A 22,004-nucleotide genomic window follows, 5' to 3' on the forward strand; every position below is an offset into this window, starting at 1 on the left:
AATCAATCAATCAATCAATCAATCAATCAATCAATCAGTGGCTGGCTCAGGTGCAGCTCTTTAACTTACCTAAAAGGGAGGGCGGAGAGAAGACAAGGAAGGTGAATGAGGTGTTCCAATGTGAAATGCCGGAAACACAGAAACACAGACGACACACAACAAGAGGTGGCAATCTATTCATTAATTGCATTTAATCAATGAGCTCATTATCACTCATGCATTGTCCAACAGGTGTTGAAATAATGGGATTAAAAGGGGAGATCCCTTCAGAAAGACAGAAACAATAGCAAAGACAAAAAACACTTTTGGAATCTGCTTTTAGTCAACACATAAGGAAAGGGTGCACCGGTCCTGGAAATACTGCAATACCAGGTCAATGCGTGGAGTGGACAGAGCAAGCTCTATTTCCATCTCCCTGTTCTAAAAATCCATTTAATATATGGTCCCCAGATAGGGGACGTATCAGATATTAAACTGATAAGAACAGATACTACACTTGATCTTAGCCAAAAGGCCGAGAAGCGATAACCCGAACGGGCCGCGCGTTGCCCGAGCCTGCCCGATACTGCTGTTCAGCCCTTGCAGCGATTCAGCCTACTTCTAGGCAATTCCATGGGGCCCTGCAGGCTCACACACTCACAGCTACACGGGAGGTGAATAAAGGCCGGAGAGGAAGCCAGACAGGATTTGCTTCTTTTGCTTGCACCACAATGCAGTGCTGAAAGAGGAGGAATCTACATAAAAACGCCTTCCTGGCAACGCCCAAATGCCCTGCTGCCATGCAGATAAACACTGGCAGCGGCAGCAAGTGCATGCCCACAGCCACCCCTTGTTCCTTCACACCTTGTATCAGCTGTAATCCAGTCCAGTCCAGTGCTGCCTGCTGAGCAGCACTGACCAACACTGCCTGGGCCCAGGCTTTTATCTCTGAGGCCCCATTATGATGTCAGAAAGCTGGCTCTGGAATCCTGAGGGCTCCACTATGACACGTGCAAAGTTCCGTCTGAACTTTATATAAGACGGTGAGGCTCAGTCAGTCACTCAGTGTTGCCTGAGAGGGCAACACTGCAACAGCCGGCCGCCAGGCTGTCTTTTTTTTGCACAGCTAGTTGCCTCCAGGAGGCCACAAGAGGGAGACAAGGGACTGCAAAATGGAAAATAGGCATCCACCAACTTTACAGACAACTTCTCCTTGCTCCTACAACCTCCATCCTTGCACAGTTTGTTATTCTTCTAGGTAACATAGTAACAAATCCAAATTGCTGCTCTCTTTGTAGGCAAGCAAGGCTTTGTTGCAACTGCAATTCTTACTTCTTCTTGAAATGTAGGGACGACAGTACATTCCATCACATCCATCTAGTGTACACAGGTAGGTCCATTGTGGCGGGCAGGCGAGCGGGCGGGCTGCTTTATTGGCTGTTTGCTGTTCCCCTACTCCACTCCACTATTTGACTGTTGTGCTGCATCAATCAATCAATCAATCAATCAATCAATCAATCAATCAATCAATCAATCAATCAATCAATCAGTGGCTGGCTCAGGTGCAGCTCTTTAACTTACCTAAAAGGGAGGGCGGAGAGAAGACAAGGAAGGTGAATGAGGTGTTCCAATGTGAAATGCCGGAAACACAGAAACACAGACGACACACAACAAGAGGTGGCAATCTATTCATTAATTGCATTTAATCAATGAGCTCATTATCACTCATGCATTGTCCAACAGGTGTTGAAATAATGGGATTAAAAGGGGAGATCCCTTCAGAAAGACAGAAACAATAGCAAAGACAAAAAACACTTTTGGAATCTGCTTTTAGTCAACACATAAGGAAAGGGTGCACCGGTCCTGGAAATACTGCAATACCAGGTCAATGCGTGGAGTGGACAGAGCAAGCTCTATTTCCATCTCCCTGTTCTAAAAATCCATTTAATATATGGTCCCCAGATAGGGGACGTATCAGATATTAAACTGATAAGAACAGATACTACACTTGATCTTAGCCAAAAGGCCGAGAAGCGATAACCCGAACGGGCCGCGCGTTGCCCGAGCCTGCCCGATACTGCTGTTCAGCCCTTGCAGCGATTCAGCCTACTTCTAGGCAATTCCATGGGGCCCTGCAGGCTCACACACTCACAGCTACACGGGAGGTGAATAAAGGCCGGAGAGGAAGCCAGACAGGATTTGCTTCTTTTGCTTGCACCACAATGCAGTGCTGAAAGAGGAGGAATCTACATAAAAACGCCTTCCTGGCAACGCCCAAATGCCCTGCTGCCATGCAGATAAACACTGGCAGCGGCAGCAAGTGCATGCCCACAGCCACCCCTTGTTCCTTCACACCTTGTATCAGCTGTAATCCAGTCCAGTCCAGTGCTGCCTGCTGAGCAGCACTGACCAACACTGCCTGGGCCCAGGCTTTTATCTCTGAGGCCCCATTATGATGTCAGAAAGCTGGCTCTGGAATCCTGAGGGCTCCACTATGACACGTGCAAAGTTCCGTCTGAACTTTATATAAGACGGTGAGGCTCAGTCAGTCACTCAGTGTTGCCTGAGAGGGCAACACTGCAACAGCCGGCCGCCAGGCTGTCTTTTTTTTGCACAGCTAGTTGCCTCCAGGAGGCCACAAGAGGGAGACAAGGGACTGCAAAATGGAAAATAGGCATCCACCAACTTTACAGACAACTTCTCCTTGCTCCTACAACCTCCATCCTTGCACAGTTTGTTATTCTTCTAGGTAACATAGTAACAAATCCAAATTGCTGCTCTCTTTGTAGGCAAGCAAGGCTTTGTTGCAACTGCAATTCTTACTTCTTCTTGAAATGTAGGGACGACAGTACATTCCATCACATCCATCTAGTGTACACAGGTAGGTCCATTGTGGCGGGCAGGCGAGCGGGCGGGCTGCTTTATTGGCTGTTTGCTGTTCCCCTACTCCACTCCACTATTTGACTGTTGTGCTGCATCAATCAATCAATCAATCAATCAATCAATCAATCAATCAATCAATCAATCAATCAGTGGCTGGCTCAGGTGCAGCTCTTTAACTTACCTAAAAGGGAGGGCGGAGAGAAGACAAGGAAGGTGAATGAGGTGTTCCAATGTGAAATGCCGGAAACACAGAAACACAGACGACACACAACAAGAGGTGGCAATCTATTCATTAATTGCATTTAATCAATGAGCTCATTATCACTCATGCATTGTCCAACAGGTGTTGAAATAATGGGATTAAAAGGGGAGATCCCTTCAGAAAGACAGAAACAATAGCAAAGACAAAAAACACTTTTGGAATCTGCTTTTAGTCAACACATAAGGAAAGGGTGCACCGGTCCTGGAAATACTGCAATACCAGGTCAATGCGTGGAGTGGACAGAGCAAGCTCTATTTCCATCTCCCTGTTCTAAAAATCCATTTAATATATGGTCCCCAGATAGGGGACGTATCAGATATTAAACTGATAAGAACAGATACTACACTTGATCTTAGCCAAAAGGCCGAGAAGCGATAACCCGAACGGGCCGCGCGTTGCCCGAGCCTGCCCGATACTGCTGTTCAGCCCTTGCAGCGATTCAGCCTACTTCTAGGCAATTCCATGGGGCCCTGCAGGCTCACACACTCACAGCTACACGGGAGGTGAATAAAGGCCGGAGAGGAAGCCAGACAGGATTTGCTTCTTTTGCTTGCACCACAATGCAGTGCTGAAAGAGGAGGAATCTACATAAAAACGCCTTCCTGGCAACGCCCAAATGCCCTGCTGCCATGCAGATAAACACTGGCAGCGGCAGCAAGTGCATGCCCACAGCCACAGTGCTGCCTGCTGAGCAGCACTGACCAACACTGCCTGGGCCCAGGCTTTTATCTCTGAGGCCCCATTATGATGTCAGAAAGCTGGCTCTGGAATCCTGAGGGCTCCACTATGACACGTGCAAAGTTCCGTCTGAACTTTATATAAGACGGTGAGGCTCAGTCAGTCACTCAGTGTTGCCTGAGAGGGCAACACTGCAACAGCCGGCCGCCAGGCTGTCTTTTTTTTGCACAGCTAGTTGCCTCCAGGAGGCCACAAGAGGGAGACAAGGGACTGCAAAATGGAAAATAGGCATCCACCAACTTTACAGACAACTTCTCCTTGCTCCTACAACCTCCATCCTTGCACAGTTTGTTATTCTTCTAGGTAACATAGTAACAAATCCAAATTGCTGCTCTCTTTGTAGGCAAGCAAGGCTTTGTTGCAACTGCAATTCTTACTTCTTCTTGAAATGTAGGGACGACAGTACATTCCATCACATCCATCTAGTGTACACAGGTAGGTCCATTGTGGCGGGCAGGCGAGCGGGCGGGCTGCTTTATTGGCTGTTTGCTGTTCCCCTACTCCACTCCACTATTTGACTGTTGTGCTGCATCAATCAATCAATCAATCAATCAATCAATCAATCAATCAATCAATCAATCAATCAGTGGCTGGCTCAGGTGCAGCTCTTTAACTTACCTAAAAGGGAGGGCGGAGAGAAGACAAGGAAGGTGAATGAGGTGTTCCAATGTGAAATGCCGGAAACACAGAAACACAGACGACACACAACAAGAGGTGGCAATCTATTCATTAATTGCATTTAATCAATGAGCTCATTATCACTCATGCATTGTCCAACAGGTGTTGAAATAATGGGATTAAAAGGGGAGATCCCTTCAGAAAGACAGAAACAATAGCAAAGACAAAAAACACTTTTGGAATCTGCTTTTAGTCAACACATAAGGAAAGGGTGCACCGGTCCTGGAAATACTGCAATACCAGGTCAATGCGTGGAGTGGACAGAGCAAGCTCTATTTCCATCTCCCTGTTCTAAAAATCCATTTAATATATGGTCCCCAGATAGGGGACGTATCAGATATTAAACTGATAAGAACAGATACTACACTTGATCTTAGCCAAAAGGCCGAGAAGCGATAACCCGAACGGGCCGCGCGTTGCCCGAGCCTGCCCGATACTGCTGTTCAGCCCTTGCAGCGATTCAGCCTACTTCTAGGCAATTCCATGGGGCCCTGCAGGCTCACACACTCACAGCTACACGGGAGGTGAATAAAGGCCGGAGAGGAAGCCAGACAGGATTTGCTTCTTTTGCTTGCACCACAATGCAGTGCTGAAAGAGGAGGAATCTACATAAAAACGCCTTCCTGGCAACGCCCAAATGCCCTGCTGCCATGCAGATAAACACTGGCAGCGGCAGCAAGTGCATGCCCACAGCCACCCCTTGTTCCTTCACACCTTGTATCAGCTGTAATCCAGTCCAGTCCAGTGCTGCCTGCTGAGCAGCACTGACCAACACTGCCTGGGCCCAGGCTTTTATCTCTGAGGCCCCATTATGATGTCAGAAAGCTGGCTCTGGAATCCTGAGGGCTCCACTATGACACGTGCAAAGTTCCGTCTGAACTTTATATAAGACGGTGAGGCTCAGTCAGTCACTCAGTGTTGCCTGAGAGGGCAACACTGCAACAGCCGGCCGCCAGGCTGTCTTTTTTTTGCACAGCTAGTTGCCTCCAGGAGGCCACAAGAGGGAGACAAGGGACTGCAAAATGGAAAATAGGCATCCACCAACTTTACAGACAACTTCTCCTTGCTCCTACAACCTCCATCCTTGCACAGTTTGTTATTCTTCTAGGTAACATAGTAACAAATCCAAATTGCTGCTCTCTTTGTAGGCAAGCAAGGCTTTGTTGCAACTGCAATTCTTACTTCTTCTTGAAATGTAGGGACGACAGTACATTCCATCACATCCATCTAGTGTACACAGGTAGGTCCATTGTGGCGGGCAGGCGAGCGGGCGGGCTGCTTTATTGGCTGTTTGCTGTTCCCCTACTCCACTCCACTATTTGACTGTTGTGCTGCAATCAATCAATCAATCAATCAATCAATCAATCAATCAATCAATCAGTGGCTGGCTCAGGTGCAGCTCTTTAACTTACCTAAAAGGGAGGGCGGAGAGAAGACAAGGAAGGTGAATGAGGTGTTCCAATGTGAAATGCCGGAAACACAGAAACACAGACGACACACAACAAGAGGTGGCAATCTATTCATTAATTGCATTTAATCAATGAGCTCATTATCACTCATGCATTGTCCAACAGGTGTTGAAATAATGGGATTAAAAGGGGAGATCCCTTCAGAAAGACAGAAACAATAGCAAAGACAAAAAACACTTTTGGAATCTGCTTTTAGTCAACACATAAGGAAAGGGTGCACCGGTCCTGGAAATACTGCAATACCAGGTCAATGCGTGGAGTGGACAGAGCAAGCTCTATTTCCATCTCCCTGTTCTAAAAATCCATTTAATATATGGTCCCCAGATAGGGGACGTATCAGATATTAAACTGATAAGAACAGATACTACACTTGATCTTAGCCAAAAGGCCGAGAAGCGATAACCCGAACGGGCCGCGCGTTGCCCGAGCCTGCCCGATACTGCTGTTCAGCCCTTGCTGCGATTCAGCCTACTTCTAGGCAATTCCATGGGGCCCTGCAGGCTCACACACTCACAGCTACACGGGAGGTGAATAAAGGCCGGAGAGGAAGCCAGACAGGATTTGCTTCTTTTGCTTGCACCACAATGCAGTGCTGAAAGAGGAGGAATCTACATAAAAACGCCTTCCTGGCAACGCCCAAATGCCCTGCTGCCATGCAGATAAACACTGGCAGCGGCAGCAAGTGCATGCCCACAGCCACCCCTTGTTCCTTCACACCTTGTATCAGCTGTAATCCAGTCCAGTCCAGTGCTGCCTGCTGAGCAGCACTGACCAACACTGCCTGGGCCCAGGCTTTTATCTCTGAGGCCCCATTATGATGTCAGAAAGCTGGCTCTGGAATCCTGAGGGCTCCACTATGACACGTGCAAAGTTCCGTCTGAACTTTATATAAGACGGTGAGGCTCAGTCAGTCACTCAGTGTTGCCTGAGAGGGCAACACTGCAACAGCCGGCCGCCAGGCTGTCTTTTTTTTGCACAGCTAGTTGCCTCCAGGAGGCCACAAGAGGGAGACAAGGGACTGCAAAATGGAAAATAGGCATCCACCAACTTTACAGACAACTTCTCCTTGCTCCTACAACCTCCATCCTTGCACAGTTTGTTATTCTTCTAGGTAACATAGTAACAAATCCAAATTGCTGCTCTCTTTGTAGGCAAGCAAGGCTTTGTTGCAACTGCAATTCTTACTTCTTCTTGAAATGTAGGGACGACAGTACATTCCATCACATCCATCTAGTGTACACAGGTAGGTCCATTGTGGCGGGCAGGCGAGCGGGCGGGCTGCTTTATTGGCTGTTTGCTGTTCCCCTACTCCACTCCACTATTTGACTGTTGTGCTGCATCAATCAATCAATCAATCAATCAATCAATCAATCAATCAATCAATCAATCAGTGGCTGGCTCAGGTGCAGCTCTTTAACTTACCTAAAAGGGAGGGCGGAGAGAAGACAAGGAAGGTGAATGAGGTGTTCCAATGTGAAATGCCGGAAACACAGAAACACAGACGACACACAACAAGAGGTGGCAATCTATTCATTAATTGCATTTAATCAATGAGCTCATTATCACTCATGCATTGTCCAACAGGTGTTGAAATAATGGGATTAAAAGGGGAGATCCTTCAGAAAGACAGAAACAATAGCAAAGACAAAAAACACTTTGGAATCTGCTTTTAGTCAACACATAAGGAAAGGGTGCACCGTCCTGGAAATACTGCAATACCAGGTCAATGCGTGGAGTGGACAGAGCAAGCTCTATTTCCATCTCCCTGTCTAAAAATCCATTTAATATATGGTCCAGATAGGGGACGTATCAGATATTAAACTGATAAGAACAGATACTACACTTGATCTTAGCCAAAAGGCCGAGAAGCGATAACCCGAACGGGCCGCGCGTTGCCCGAGCCTGCCCGATACTGCTGTTCAGCCCTTGCAGCGATTCAGCCTACTTCTAGGCAATTCCATGGGGCCCTGCAGGCTCACACACTCACAGCTACACGGGAGGTGAATAAAGGCCGGAGAGGAAGCCAGACAGGATTTGCTTCTTTTGCTTGCACCACAATGCAGTGCTGAAAGAGGAGGAATCTACATAAAAACGCCTTCCTGGCAACGCCCAAATGCCCTGCTGCCATGCAGATAAACACTGGCAGCGGCAGCAAGTGCATGCCCACAGCCACCCCTTGTTCCTTCACACCTTGTATCAGCTGTAATCCAGTCCAGTCCAGTGCTGCCTGCTGAGCAGCACTGACCAACACTGCCTGGGCCCAGGCTTTTATCTCTGAGGCCCCATTATGATGTCAGAAAGCTGGCTCTGTAATCCTGAGGGCTCCACTATGACACGTGCAAAGTTCCGTCTGAACTTTATATAAGACGGTGAGGCTCAGTCAGTCACTCAGTGTTGCCTGAGAGGGCAACACTGCAACAGCCGGCCGCCAGGCTGTCTTTTTTTTGCACAGCTAGTTGCCTCCAGGAGGCCACAAGAGGGAGACAAGGGACTGCAAAATGGAAAATAGGCATCCACCAACTTTACAGACAACTTCTCCTTGCTCCTACAATCTCCATCCTTGCACAGTTTGTTATTCTTCTAGGTAACATAGTAACAAATCCAAATTGCTGCTCTCTTTGTAGGCAAGCAAGGCTTTGTTGCAACTGCAATTCTTACTTCTTCTTGAAATGTAGGGACGACAGTACATTCCATCACATCCATCTAGTGTACACAGGTAGGTCCATTGTGGCGGGCAGGCGAGCGGGCGGGCTGCTTTATTGGCTGTTTGCTGTTCCCCTACTCCACTCCACTATTTGACTGTTGTGCTGCATCAATCAATCAATCAATCAATCAATCAATCAATCAATCAATCAATCAATCAATCAATCAATCAATCAATCAATCAATCAGTGGCTGGCTCAGGTGCAGCTCTTTAACTTACCTAAAAGGGAGGGCGGAGAGAAGACAAGGAAGGTGAATGAGGTGTTCCAATGTGAAATGCCGGAAACACAGAAACACAGACGACACACAACAAGAGGTGGCAATCTATTCATAATTGCATTTAATCAATGAGCTCATTATCACTCATGCATTGTCCAACAGGTGTTGAAATAATGGGATTAAAAGGGGAGATCCCTTCAGAAAGACAGAAACAATAGCAAAGACAAAAAAACACTTTTGGAATCTGCTTTAGTCAACACATAAGGAAAGGGTGCACCGGTCCTGGAAATACTGCAATACCAGGTCAATGCGTGGGTGGACAGAGCAAGCTCTATTTCCATCTCCCTGTTCTAAAAATCCATTTAATATATGGTCCCAGATATGGACGTATCAGATATTAAACTGATAAGAACAGATACTACACTTGATCTTAGCCAAAAGGCCGAGAAGCGATAACCCGAACGGGCCGCGCGTTGCCCGAGCCTGCCCGATACTGCTGTTCAGCCCTTGCAGCGATTCAGCCTACTTCTAGGCAATTCCATGGGGGCCCTGCAGGCTCACACACTCACAGCTACACGGGAGGTGAATAAAGGCCGGAGAGGAAGCCAGACAGGATTTGCTTCTTTTGCTTGCACCACAATGCAGTGCTGAAAGAGGAGGAATCTACATAAAAACGCCTTCCTGGCAACGCCCAAATGCCCTGCTGCCATGCAGATAAACACTGGCAGCGGCAGCAAGTGCATGCCCACAGCCACCCCTTGTTCCTTCACACCTTGTATCAGCTGTAATCCAGTCCAGTCCAGTGCTGCCTGCTGAGCAGCACTGACCAACACTGCCTGGGCCCAGGCTTTTATCTCTGAGGCCCCATTTTGATGTCAGAAAGCTGGCTCTGGAATCCTGAGGGCTCCACTATGACACGTGCAAAGTTCCGTCTGAACTTTATATAAGACGGTGAGGCTCAGTCAGTCACTCAGTGTTGCCTGAGAGGGCAACACTGCAACAGCCGGCCGCAGGCTGTCTTTTTTTTGCACAGCTAGTTGCCTCCAGGAGGCCACAAGAGGGAGACAAGGGACTGCAAAATGGAAAATAGGCATCCACCAACTTTACAGACAACTTCTCCTTGCTCCTACAACCTCCATCCTTGCACAGTTTGTTATTCTTCTAGGTAACATAGTAACAAATCCAAATTGCTGCTCTCTTTGTAGGCAAGCAAGGCTTTGTTGCAACTGCAATTCTTACTTCTTCTTGAAATGTAGGGACGACAGTACATTCCATCACATCCATCTAGTGTACACAGGTAGGTCCATTGTGGCGGGCAGGCGAGCGGGCGGGCTGCTTTATTGGCTGTTTGCTGTTCCCCTACTCCACTCCACTATTTGACTGTTGTGCTGCATCAATCAATCAATCAATCAATCAATCAATCAATCAATCAATCAATCAATCAATCAATCAGTGGCTGGCTCAGGTGCAGCTCTTTAACTTACCTAAAAGGAGGGCGGAGAGAAGACAAGGAAGGTGAATGAGGTGTTCCAATGTGAAATGCCGGAAACACAGAAACACAGACGACACACAACAAGAGGTGGCAATCTATTCATTAATTGCATTTAATCAATGAGCTCATTATCACTCATGCATTGTCCAACAGGTGTTGAAATAATGGGATTAAAAGGGGAGATCCTTCAGAAAGACAGAAACAATAGCAAAGACAAAAAACACTTTTGGAATCTGCTTTTAGTCAACACATAAGGAAAGGGTGCACCGGTCCTGGAAATACTGCAATACCAGGTCAATGCGTGGAGTGGACAGAGCAAGCTCTATTTCCATCTCCCTGTTCTAAAATCCATTTAATATATGGTCCCCAGATAGGGGACGTATCAGATATTAACTGATAAGAACAGATACTACACTTGATCTTAGCCAAAGGCCGAGAAGCGATAACCCGAACGGGCCGCGCGTTGCCCGAGCCTGCCCGATACTGCTGTTCAGCCCTTGCAGCGATTCAGCCTACTTCTAGGCAATTCCATGGGGCCCTGCAGGCTCACACACTCACAGCTACACGGGAGGTGAATAAAGGCCGGAGAGGAAGCCAGACAGGATTTGCTTCTTTTGCTTGCACCACAATGCAGTGCTGAAAGAGGAGGAATCTACATAAAAACGCCTTCCTGGCAACGCCCAAATGCCCTGCTGCCATGCAGATAAACACTGGCAGCGGCAGCAAGTGCATGCCCACAGCCACCCCTTGTTCCTTCACACCTTGTATCAGCTGTAATCCAGTCCAGTCCAGTGCTGCCTGCTGAGCAGCACTGACCAACACTGCCTGGGCCCAGGCTTTTATCTCTGAGGCCCCATTATGATGTCAGAAAGCTGGCTCTGGAATCCTGAGGGCTCCACTATGACACGTGCAAAGTTCCGTCTGAACTTTATATAAGACGGTGAGGCTCAGTCAGTCACTCAGTGTTGCCTGAGAGGGCAACACTGCAACAGCCGGCCGCCAGGCTGTCTTTTTTTTGCACAGCTAGTTGCCTCCAGGAGGCCACAAGAGGGAGACAAGGGACTGCAAAATGGAAAATAGGCATCCACCAACTTTACAGACAACTTCTCCTTGCTCCTACAACCTCCATCCTTGCACATTTGTTATTCTTCTAGGTAACATAGTACAAATCCAAATTGCTGCTCTCTTTGTAGGCAAGCAAGGCTTTGTTGCAACTGCAATTCTTACTTCTTCTTGAAATGTAGGGACGACAGTACATTCCATCACATCCATCTAGTGTAACACAGGTAGGTCCATTGTGGCGGGCAGGCGACGGGCGGGCTGCTTTATTGGCTGTTTGCTGTTCCCCTACTCCACTCCACTATTTGACTGTTGTGCTGCATCAATCAATCAATCAATCAATCAATCAATCAATCAATCAATCAATCAATCAGTGGCTGGCTCAGGTGCCAGCTCTTTAACTTACCTAAAAGGGAGGGCGGAGAGAAGACAGGAAGGTGAAGGAGGTGTTCCAATGTGAAATGCCGGAAACACAGAACACAGACGGACACACAACAAGAGGTGGCAATCTATTCATTAAATGCATTTAATCAATGAGCTCATTATCACTCATGCATTGTCAACAGGTGTTGAAATAATGGGATTAAAAGGGGAGATCCCTTCAGAAAGACAGAAACAATAGCAAGACAAAAAACACTTTTGGAATCTGCTTTTAGTCAACACATAAGGAAAGGGTGCACCGGTCCTGGAAATACTGCAATACCAGGTCAATGCGTGGAGTGGACAGAGCAAGCTCTATTTCCATCTCCCTGTTCTAAAAATCCATTTAATATATGGTCCCCAGATAGGGGACGTATCAGATATTAAACTGATAAGAAAGATACTACACTTGATCTTAGCAAAAGGCCGAGAAGCGATAACCCGAACGGGCCGCCGTTGCCCGAGCCTGCCCGATACTGCTGTTCAGCCTTGCAGCGATTCAGCCTACTTCTAGGCAATTCCATGGGGCCTGCAGGCTCACACACTCACAGCTACACGGGAGGTGAATAAAGGCCGGAGAGGAAGCCAGACAGGATTTGCTTCTTTTGCTTGCACACCACATGCAGTGCTGAAAGAGGAGGAATCTACATAAAAACGCCTTCCTGGCAACGCCCAAATGCCCTGCTGCCATGCAGATAAACACTGGCAGCGGCAGCAAGTGCATGCCCCAAGCCACCCTTGTTCCTTCACACCTTGTATCAGCTGTAATCCAGTCCAGTCCAGTGCTGCTGCTGAGCAGCACTGACCAACACTGCCTGGGCCCAGGCTTTTATCTCTGAGGCCCATTATGATGTCAGAAAGCTGCTCTGGAATCCTGAGGGCTCCACTATGACACGTGCAAAGTTCCGTCTGAACTTTATATAAGACGGTGAGGCTCAGTCAGTCACTCAGTGTTGCCTGAGAGGGCAACACTGCAACAGCCGGCCGCCAGGCTGTCTTTTTTTTGCACAGCTAGTTGCCTCCAGGAGGCCACAAGAGGGAGACAAGGGACTGCAAAATGGAAAATAGGCATCCACCAACTTTACAGACAACTTCTCCTTGCTCCTACAACCTCCATCCTTGCACAGTTTGTTATTCTTCTAGGTAACATAGTAACAAATCCAAATTGCTGCTCTCTTTGTAGGCAAGCAAGGCTTTGTTGCAACTGCAATTCTTACTTCTTCTTGAAATGTAGGGACGACAGTACATTCCATCACATCCATCTAGTGTACACAGGTAGGTCCATTGTGGCGGGCAGGCGAGCGGGCGGGCTGCTTTATTGGCTGTTTGCTGTTCCCCTACTCCACTCCACTATTTGACTGTTGTGCTGCATCAATCAATCAATCAATCAATCAATCAATCAGTGGCTGGCTCAGGTGCAGCTCTTTAACTTACCTAAAAGGGAGGGCGGAGAGAAGACAAGGAAGGTGAATGAGGTGTTCCAATGTGAAATGCCGGAAACACAGAAACACAGACGACACACAACAAGAGGTGGCAATCTATTCATTAATTGCATTTAATCAATGAGCTCATTATCACTCATGCATTGTCCAACAGGTGTTGAAATAATGGGATTAAAAGGGGAGATCCCTTCAGAAAGACAGAAACAATAGCAAAGACAAAAAACACTTTTGGAATCTGCTTTTAGTCAACACATAAGGAAAGGGTGCACCGGTCCTGGAAATACTGCAATACCAGGTCAATGCGTGGAGTGGACAGAGCAAGCTCTATTTCCATCTCCCTGTTCTAAAAATCCATTTAATATATGGTCCCCAGATAGGGGACGTATCAGATATTAAACTGATAAGAACAGATACTACACTTGATCTTAGCCAAAAGGCCGAGAAGCGATAACCCGAACGGGCCGCGCGTTGCCCGAGCCTGCCCGATACTGCTGTTCAGCCCTTGCAGCGATTCAGCCTACTTCTAGGCAATTCCATGGGGCCCTGCAGGCTCACACACTCACAGCTACACGGGAGGTGAATAAAGGCCGGAGAGGAAGCCAGACAGGATTTGCTTCTTTTGCTTGCACCACAATGCAGTGCTGAAAGAGGAGGAATCTACATAAAAACGCCTTCCTGGCAACGCCCAAATGCCCTGCTGCCATGCAGATAAACACTGGCAGCGGCAGCAAGTGCATGCCCACAGCCACCCCTTGTTCCTTCACACCTTGTATCAGCTGTAATCCAGTCCAGTCCAGTGCTGCCTGCTGAGCAGCACTGACCAACACTGCCTGGGCCCAGGCTTTTATCTCTGAGGCCCCATTATGATGTCAGAAAGCTGGCTCTGGAATCCTGAGGGCTCCACTATGACACGTGCAAAGTTCCGTCTGAACTTTATATAAGACGGTGAGGCTCAGTCAGTCACTCAGTGTTGCCTGAGAGGGCAACACTGCAACAGCCGGCCGCCAGGCTGTCTTTTTTTTGCACAGCTAGTTGCCTCCAGGAGGCCACAAGAGGGAGACAAGGGACTGCAAAATGGAAAATAGGCATCCACCAACTTTACAGACAACTTCTCCTTGCTCCTACAACCTCCATCCTTGCACAGTTTGTTATTCTTCTAGGTAACATAGTAACAAATCCAAATTGCTGCTCTCTTTGTAGGCAAGCAAGGCTTTGTTGCAACTGCAATTCTTACTTCTTCTTGAAATGTAGGGACGACAGTACATTCCATCACATCCATCTAGTGTACACAGGTAGGTCCATTGTGGCGGGCAGGCGAGCGGGCGGGCTGCTTTATTGGCTGTTTGCTGTTCCCCTACTCCACTCCACTATTTGACTGTTGTGCTGCATCAATCAATCAATCAATCAATCAATCAATCAATCAATCAATCAATCAATCAATCAATCAGTGGCTGGCTCAGGTGCAGCTCTTTAACTTACCTAAAAGGGAGGGCGGAGAGAAGACAAGGAAGGTGAATGAGGTGTTCCAATGTGAAATGCCGGAAACACAGAAACACAGACGACACACAACAAGAGGTGGCAATCTATTCATTAATTGCATTTAATCAATGAGCTCATTATCACTCATGCATTGTCCAACAGGTGTTGAAATAATGGGATTAAAAGGGGAGATCCCTTCAGAAAGACAGAAACAATAGCAAAGACAAAAAACACTTTTGGAATCTGCTTTTAGTCAACACATAAGGAAAGGGTGCACCGGTCCTGGAAATACTGCAATACCAGGTCAATGCGTGGAGTGGACAGAGCAAGCTCTATTTCCATCTCCCTGTTCTAAAAATCCATTTAATATATGGTCCCCAGATAGGGGACGTATCAGATATTAAACTGATAAGAACAGATACTACACTTGATCTTAGCCAAAAGGCCGAGAAGCGATAACCCGAACGGGCCGCGCGTTGCCCGAGCCTGCCCGATACTGCTGTTCAGCCCTTGCAGCGATTCAGCCTACTTCTAGGCATTTCCATGGGGCCCTGCAGGCTCACACACTCACAGCTACACGGGAGGTGAATAAAGGCCGGAGAGGAAGCCAGACAGGATTTGCTTCTTTTGCTTGCACCACAATGCAGTGCTGAAAGAGGAGGAATCTACATAAAAACGCCTTCCTGGCAACGCCCAAATGCCCTGCTGCCATGCAGATAAACACTGGCAGCGGCAGCAAGTGCATGCCCACAGCCACCCCTTGTTCCTTCACACCTTGTATCAGCTGTAATCCAGTCCAGTCCAGTGCTGCCTGCTGAGCAGCACTGACCAACACTGCCTGGGCCCAGGCTTTTATCTCTGAGGCCCCATTATGATGTCAGAAAGCTGGCTCTGGAATCCTGAGGGCTCCACTATGACACGTGCAAAGTTCCGTCTGAACTTTATATAAGACGGTGAGGCTCAGTCAGTCACTCAGTGTTGCCTGAGAGGGCAACACTGCAACAGCCGGCCGCCAGGCTGTCTTTTTTTTGCACAGCTAGTTGCCTCCAGGAGGCCACAAGAGGGAGACAAGGGACTGCAAAATGGAAAATAGGCATCCACCAACTTTACAGACAACTTCTCCTTGCTCCTACAACCTCCATCCTTGCACAGTTTGTTATTCTTCTAGGTAACATAGTAACAAATCCAAATTGCTGCTCTCTTTGTAGGCAAGCAAGGCTTTGTTGCAACTGCAATTCTTACTTCTTCTTGAAATGTAGGGACGACAGTACATTCCATCACATCCATCTAGTGTACACAGGTAGGTCCATTGTGGCGGGCAGGCGAGCGGGCGGGCTGCTTTATTGGCTGTTTGCTGTTCCCCTACTCCACTCCACTATTTGACTGTTGTGCTGCATCAATCAATCAATCAATCAATCAATCAATCAATCAATCAATCAGTGGCTGGCTCAGGTGCAGCTCTTTAACTTACCTAAAAGGGAGGGCGGAGAGAAGACAAGGAAGGTGAATGAGGTGTTCCAATGTGAAATGCCGGAAACACAGAAACACAGACGACACACAACAAGAGGTGGCAATCTATTCATTAATTGCATTTAATCAATGAGCTCATTATCACTCATGCATTGTCCAACAGGTGTTGAAATAATGGGATTAAAAGGGGAGATCCCTTCAGAAAGACAGAAACAATAGCAAAGACAAAAAACACTTTTGGAATCTGCTTTTAGTCAACACATAAGGAAAGGGTGCACCGGTCCTGGAAATACTGCAATACCAGGTCAATGCGTGGAGTGGACAGAGCAAGCTCTATTTCCATCTCCCTGTTCTAAAAATCCATTTAATATATGGTCCCCAGATAGGGGACGTATCAGATATTAAACTGATAAGAACAGATACTACACTTGATCTTAGCCAAAAGGCCGAGAAGCGATAACCCGAACGGGCCGCGCGTTGCCCGAGCCTGCCCGATACTGCTGTTCAGCCCTTGCAGCGATTCAGCCTACTTCTAGGCAATTCCATGGGGCCCTGCAGGCTCACACACTCACAGCTACACGGGAGGTGAATAAAGGCCGGAGAGGAAGCCAGACAGGATTTGCTTCTTTTGCTTGCACCACAATGCAGTGCTGAAAGAGGAGGAATCTACATAAAAACGCCTTCCTGGCAACGCCCAAATGCCCTGCTGCCATGCAGATAAACACTGGCAGCGGCAGCAAGTGCATGCCCACAGCCACCCCTTGTTCCTTCACACCTTGTATCAGCTGTAATCCAGTCCAGTCCAGTGCTGCCTGCTGAGCAGCACTGACCAACACTGCCTGGGCCCAGGCTTTTATCTCTGAGGCCCCATTATGATGTCAGAAAGCTGGCTCTGGAATCCTGAGGGCTCCACTATGACACGTGCAAAGTTCCGTCTGAACTTTATATAAGACGGTGAGGCTCAGTCAGTCACTCAGTGTTGCCTGAGAGGGCAACACTGCAACAGCCGGCCGCCAGGCTGTCTTTTTTTTGCACAGCTAGTTGCCTCCAGGAGGCCACAAGAGGGAGACAAGGGACTGCAAAATGGAAAATAGGCATCCACCAACTTTACAGACAACTTCTCCTTGCTCCTACAACCTCCATCCTTGCACAGTTTGTTATTCTTCTAGGTAACATAGTAACAAATCCAAATTGCTGCTCTCTTTGTAGGCAAGCAAGGCTTTGTTGCAACTGCAATTCTTACTTCTTCTTGAAATGTAGGGACGATAGTACATTCCATCACATCCATCTAGTGTACACAGGTAGGTCCATTGTGGCGGGCAGGCGAGCGGGCGGGCTGCTTTATTGGCTGTTTGCTGTTCCCCTACTCCACTCCACTATTTGACTGTTGTGCTGCATCAATCAATCAATCAATCAATCAATCAATCAATCAATCAATCAATCAATCAATCAATCAGTGGCTGGCTCAGGTGCAGCTCTTTAACTTACCTAAAAGGGAGGGCGGAGAGAAGACAAGGAAGGTGAATGAGGTGTTCCAATGTGAAATGCCGGAAACACAGAAACACAGACGACACACAACAAGAGGTGGCAATCTATTCATTAATTGCATTTAATCAATGAGCTCATTATCACTCATGCATTGTCCAACAGGTGTTGAAATAATGGGATTAAAAGGGGAGATCCCTTCAGAAAGACAGAAACAATAGCAAAGACAAAAAACACTTTTGGAATCTGCTTTTAGTCAACACATAAGGAAAGGGTGCACCGGTCCTGGAAATACTGCAATACCAGGTCAATGCGTGGAGTGGACAGAGCAAGCTCTATTTCCATCTCCCTGTTCTAAAAATCCATTTAATATATGGTCCCCAGATAGGGGACGTATCAGATATTAAACTGATAAGAACAGATACTACACTTGATCTTAGCCAAAAGGCCGAGAAGCGATAACCCGAACGGGCCGCGCGTTGCCCGAGCCTGCCCGATACTGCTGTTCAGCCCTTGCAGCGATTCAGCCTACTTCTAGGCAATTCCATGGGGCCCTGCAGGCTCACACACTCACAGCTACACGGGAGGTGAATAAAGGCCGGAGAGGAAGCCAGACAGGATTTGCTTCTTTTGCTTGCACCACAATGCAGTGCTGAAAGAGGAGGAATCTACATAAAAACGCCTTCCTGGCAACGCCCAAATGCCCTGCTGCCATGCAGATAAACACTGGCAGCGGCAGCAAGTGCATGCCCACAGCCACCCCTTGTTCCTTCACACCTTGTATCAGCTGTAATCCAGTCCAGTCCAGTGCTGCCTGCTGAGCAGCACTGACCAACACTGCCTGGGCCCAGGCTTTTATCTCTGAGGCCCCATTATGATGTCAGAAAGCTGGCTCTGGAATCCTGAGGGCTCCACTATGACACGTGCAAAGTTCCGTCTGAACTTTATATAAGACGGTGAGGCTCAGTCAGTCACTCAGTGTTGCCTGAGAGGGCAACACTGCAACAGCCGGCCGCCAGGCTGTCTTTTTTTTGCACAGCTAGTTGCCTCCAGGAGGCCACAAGAGGGAGACAAGGGACTGCAAAATGGAAAATAGGCATCCACCAACTTTACAGACAACTTCTCCTTGCTCCTACAACCTCCATCCTTGCACAGTTTGTTATTCTTCTAGGTAACATAGTAACAAATCCAAATTGCTGCTCTCTTTGTAGGCAAGCAAGGCTTTGTTGCAACTGCAATTCTTACTTCTTCTTGAAATGTAAGGACGATAGTACATTCCATCACATCCATCTAGTGTACACAGGTAGGTCCATTGTGGCGGGCAGGCGAGCGGGCGGGCTGCTTTATTGGCTGTTTGCTGTTCCCCTACTCCACTCCACTATTTGACTGTTGTGCTGCATCAATCAATCAATCAATCAATCAATCAATCAATCAATCAATCAATCAATCAATCAGTGGCTGGCTCAGGTGCAGCTCTTTAACTTACCTAAAAGGGAGGGCGGAGAGAAGACAAGGAAGGTGAATGAGGTGTTCCAATGTGAAATGCCGGAAACACAGAAACACAGACGACACACAACAAGAGGTGGCAATCTATTCATTAATTGCATTTAATCAATGAGCTCATTATCACTCATGCATTGTCCAACAGGTGTTGAAATAATGGGATTAAAAGGGGAGATCCCTTCAGAAAGACAGAAACAATAGCAAAGACAAAAAAACACTTTTGGAATCTGCTTTTAGTCAACACATAAGGAAAGGGTGCACCGGTCCTGGAAATACTGCAATACCAGGTCAATGCGTGGAGTGGACAGAGCAAGCTCTATTTCCATCTCCCTGTTCTAAAAATCCATTTAATATATGGTCCCCAGATAGGGGACGTATCAGATATTAAACTGATAAGAACAGATACTACACTTGATCTTAGCCAAAAGGCCGAGAAGCGATAACCCGAACGGGCCGCGCGTTGCCCGAGCCTGCCCGATACTGCTGTTCAGCCCTTGCAGCGATTCAGCCTACTTCTAGGCAATTCCATGGGGCCCTGCAGGCTCACACACTCACAGCTACACGGGAGGTGAATAAAGGCCGGAGAGGAAGCCAGACAGGATTTGCTTCTTTTGCTTGCACCACAATGCAGTGCTGAAAGAGGAGGAATCTACATAAAAACGCCTTCCTGGCAACGCCCAAATGCCCTGCTGCCATGCAGATAAACACTGGCAGCGGCAGCAAGTGCATGCCCACAGCCACCCCTTGTTCCTTCACACCTTGCATCAGCTGTAATCCAGTCCAGTCCAGTGCTGCCTGCTGAGCAGCACTGACCAACACTGCCTGGGCCCAGGCTTTTATCTCTGAGGCCCCATTATGATGTCAGAAAGCTGGCTCTGGAATCCTGAGGGCTCCACTATGACACATGCAAAGTTCCGTCTGAACTTTATATAAGACGGTGAGGCTCAGTCAGTCACTCAGTGTTGCCTGAGAGGGCAACACTGCAACAGCCGGCCGCCAGGCTGTCTTTTTTTTGCACAGCTAGTTGCCTCCAGGAGGCCACAAGAGGGAGACAAGGGACTGCAAAATGGAAAATAGGCATCCACCAACTTTACAGACAACTTCTCCTTGCTCCTACAACCTCCATCCTTGCACAGTTTGTTATTCTTCTAGGTAACATAGTAACAAATCCAAATTGCTGCTCTCTTTGTAGGCAAGCAAGGCTTTGTTGCAACTGCAATTCTTACTTCTTCTTGAAATGTAGGGACGACAGTACATTCCATCACATCCATCTAGTGTACACAGGTAGGTCCATTGTGGCGGGCAGGCGAGCGGGCGGGCTGCTTTATTGGCTGTTTGCTGTTCCCCTACTCCACTCCACTATTTGACTGTTGTGCTGCATCAATCAATCAATCAATCAATCAATCAATCAATCAATCAATCAGTGGCTGGCTCAGGTGCAGCTCTTTAACTTACCTAAAAGGGAGGGCGGAGAGAAGACAAGGAAGGTGAATGAGGTGTTCCAATGTGAAATGCCGGAAACACAGAAACACAGACGACACACAACAAGAGGTGGCAATCTATTCATTAATTGCATTTAATCAATGAGCTCATTATCACTCATGCATTGTCCAACAGGTGTTGAAATAATGGGATTAAAAGGGGAGATCCCTTCAGAAAGACAGAAACAATAGCAAAGACAAAAAACACTTTTGGAATCTGTTTTTAGTCAACACATAAGGAAAGGGTGCACCGGTCCTGGAAATACTGCAATACCAGGTCAATGCGTGGAGTGGACAGAGCAAGCTCTATTTCCATCTCCCTGTTCTAAAAATCCATTTAATATATGGTCCCCAGATAGGGGACGTATCAGATATTAAACTGATAAGAACAGATACTACACTTGATCTTAGCCAAAAGGCCGAGAAGCGATAACCCGAACGGGCCGCGCGTTGCCCGAGCCTGCCCGATACTGCTGTTCAGCCCTTGCAGCGATTCAGCCTACTTCTAGGCAATTCCATGGGGCCCTGCAGGCTCACACACTCACAGCTACACGGGAGGTGAATAAAGGCCGGAGAGGAAGCCAGACAGGATTTGCTTCTTTTGCTTGCACCACAATGCAGTGCTGAAAGAGGAGGAATCTACATAAAAACGCCTTCCTGGCAACGCCCAAATGCCCTGCTGCCATGCAGATAAACACTGGCAGCGGCAGCAAGTGCATGCCCACAGCCACCCCTTGTTCCTTCACACCTTGTATCAGCTGTAATCCAGTCCAGTCCAGTGCTGCCTGCTGAGCAGCACTGACCAACACTGCCTGGGCCCAGGCTTTTATCTCTGAGGCCCCATTATGATGTCAGAAAGCTGGCTCTGGAATCCTGAGGGCTCCACTATGACACGTGCAAAGTTCCGTCTGAACTTTATATAAGACGGTGAGGCTCAGTCAGTCACTCAGTGTTGCCTGAGAGGGCAACACTGCAACAGCCGGCCGCCAGGCTGTCTTTTTTTTGCACAGCTAGTTGCCTCCAGGAGGCCACAAGAGGGAGACAAGGGACTGCAAAATGGAAAATAGGCATCCACCAACTTTACAGACAACTTCTCCTTGCTCCTACAACCTCCATCCTTGCACAGTTTGTTATTCTTCTAGGTAACATAGTAACAAATCCAAATTGCTGCTCTCTTTGTAGGCAAGCAAGGCTTTGTTGCAACTGCAATTCTTACTTCTTCTTGAAATGTAGGGACGACAG

At 47.7% G+C, this 22,004-nt stretch overlaps 15 non-coding genes across 15 annotated transcripts; all 15 read right to left on the bottom strand.

The window, feature by feature from the left end:
- Positions 1-335: 335 nt before the first annotated feature.
- On the bottom strand, positions 336-526 carry LOC142690147 (U2 spliceosomal RNA). The gene has a single exon (XR_012858951.1). It is a non-coding gene; the product is annotated as a U2 spliceosomal RNA (small nuclear RNA).
- Positions 527-1,826: 1,300 nt separating this feature from the next.
- LOC142690148 (U2 spliceosomal RNA) lies at positions 1,827-2,017 on the bottom strand. The gene has a single exon (XR_012858952.1). It is a non-coding gene; the product is annotated as a U2 spliceosomal RNA (small nuclear RNA).
- Positions 2,018-3,309: 1,292 nt separating this feature from the next.
- LOC142690149 (U2 spliceosomal RNA) lies at positions 3,310-3,500 on the bottom strand. Its single transcript, XR_012858953.1, has one exon. It is a non-coding gene; the product is annotated as a U2 spliceosomal RNA (small nuclear RNA).
- Positions 3,501-4,746: 1,246 nt separating this feature from the next.
- Positions 4,747-4,937, bottom strand: LOC142690150 (U2 spliceosomal RNA). Its single transcript, XR_012858954.1, has one exon. It is a non-coding gene; the product is annotated as a U2 spliceosomal RNA (small nuclear RNA).
- Positions 4,938-6,218: 1,281 nt separating this feature from the next.
- On the bottom strand, positions 6,219-6,409 carry LOC142690151 (U2 spliceosomal RNA). Its single transcript, XR_012858955.1, has one exon. It is a non-coding gene; the product is annotated as a U2 spliceosomal RNA (small nuclear RNA).
- Positions 6,410-7,695: 1,286 nt separating this feature from the next.
- Positions 7,696-7,882, bottom strand: LOC142690360 (U2 spliceosomal RNA). The gene has a single exon (XR_012859143.1). It is a non-coding gene; the product is annotated as a U2 spliceosomal RNA (small nuclear RNA).
- Positions 7,883-9,197: 1,315 nt separating this feature from the next.
- On the bottom strand, positions 9,198-9,385 carry LOC142690357 (U2 spliceosomal RNA). The gene has a single exon (XR_012859140.1). It is a non-coding gene; the product is annotated as a U2 spliceosomal RNA (small nuclear RNA).
- A 1,294-nt stretch (positions 9,386-10,679) lies between these two features.
- On the bottom strand, positions 10,680-10,867 carry LOC142690358 (U2 spliceosomal RNA). Its single transcript, XR_012859141.1, has one exon. It is a non-coding gene; the product is annotated as a U2 spliceosomal RNA (small nuclear RNA).
- A 1,284-nt stretch (positions 10,868-12,151) lies between these two features.
- Positions 12,152-12,340, bottom strand: LOC142690359 (U2 spliceosomal RNA). Its single transcript, XR_012859142.1, has one exon. It is a non-coding gene; the product is annotated as a U2 spliceosomal RNA (small nuclear RNA).
- Positions 12,341-13,602: 1,262 nt separating this feature from the next.
- Positions 13,603-13,793, bottom strand: LOC142690153 (U2 spliceosomal RNA). Its single transcript, XR_012858956.1, has one exon. It is a non-coding gene; the product is annotated as a U2 spliceosomal RNA (small nuclear RNA).
- Positions 13,794-15,089: 1,296 nt separating this feature from the next.
- Positions 15,090-15,280, bottom strand: LOC142690154 (U2 spliceosomal RNA). Its single transcript, XR_012858957.1, has one exon. It is a non-coding gene; the product is annotated as a U2 spliceosomal RNA (small nuclear RNA).
- Positions 15,281-16,560: 1,280 nt separating this feature from the next.
- LOC142690155 (U2 spliceosomal RNA) lies at positions 16,561-16,751 on the bottom strand. Its single transcript, XR_012858958.1, has one exon. It is a non-coding gene; the product is annotated as a U2 spliceosomal RNA (small nuclear RNA).
- A 1,296-nt stretch (positions 16,752-18,047) lies between these two features.
- Positions 18,048-18,238, bottom strand: LOC142690156 (U2 spliceosomal RNA). Its single transcript, XR_012858959.1, has one exon. It is a non-coding gene; the product is annotated as a U2 spliceosomal RNA (small nuclear RNA).
- A 1,293-nt stretch (positions 18,239-19,531) lies between these two features.
- On the bottom strand, positions 19,532-19,722 carry LOC142690158 (U2 spliceosomal RNA). Its single transcript, XR_012858961.1, has one exon. It is a non-coding gene; the product is annotated as a U2 spliceosomal RNA (small nuclear RNA).
- A 1,280-nt stretch (positions 19,723-21,002) lies between these two features.
- LOC142690159 (U2 spliceosomal RNA) lies at positions 21,003-21,193 on the bottom strand. The gene has a single exon (XR_012858962.1). It is a non-coding gene; the product is annotated as a U2 spliceosomal RNA (small nuclear RNA).
- Positions 21,194-22,004: the final 811 nt, after the last annotated feature.

The sequence above is a fragment of the Rhinoderma darwinii genome (genome assembly GCF_050947455.1).
Source record: "Rhinoderma darwinii isolate aRhiDar2 chromosome 5 unlocalized genomic scaffold, aRhiDar2.hap1 SUPER_5_unloc_33, whole genome shotgun sequence".
Taxonomy (NCBI): Eukaryota; Metazoa; Chordata; class Amphibia; order Anura; family Rhinodermatidae; genus Rhinoderma; species Rhinoderma darwinii.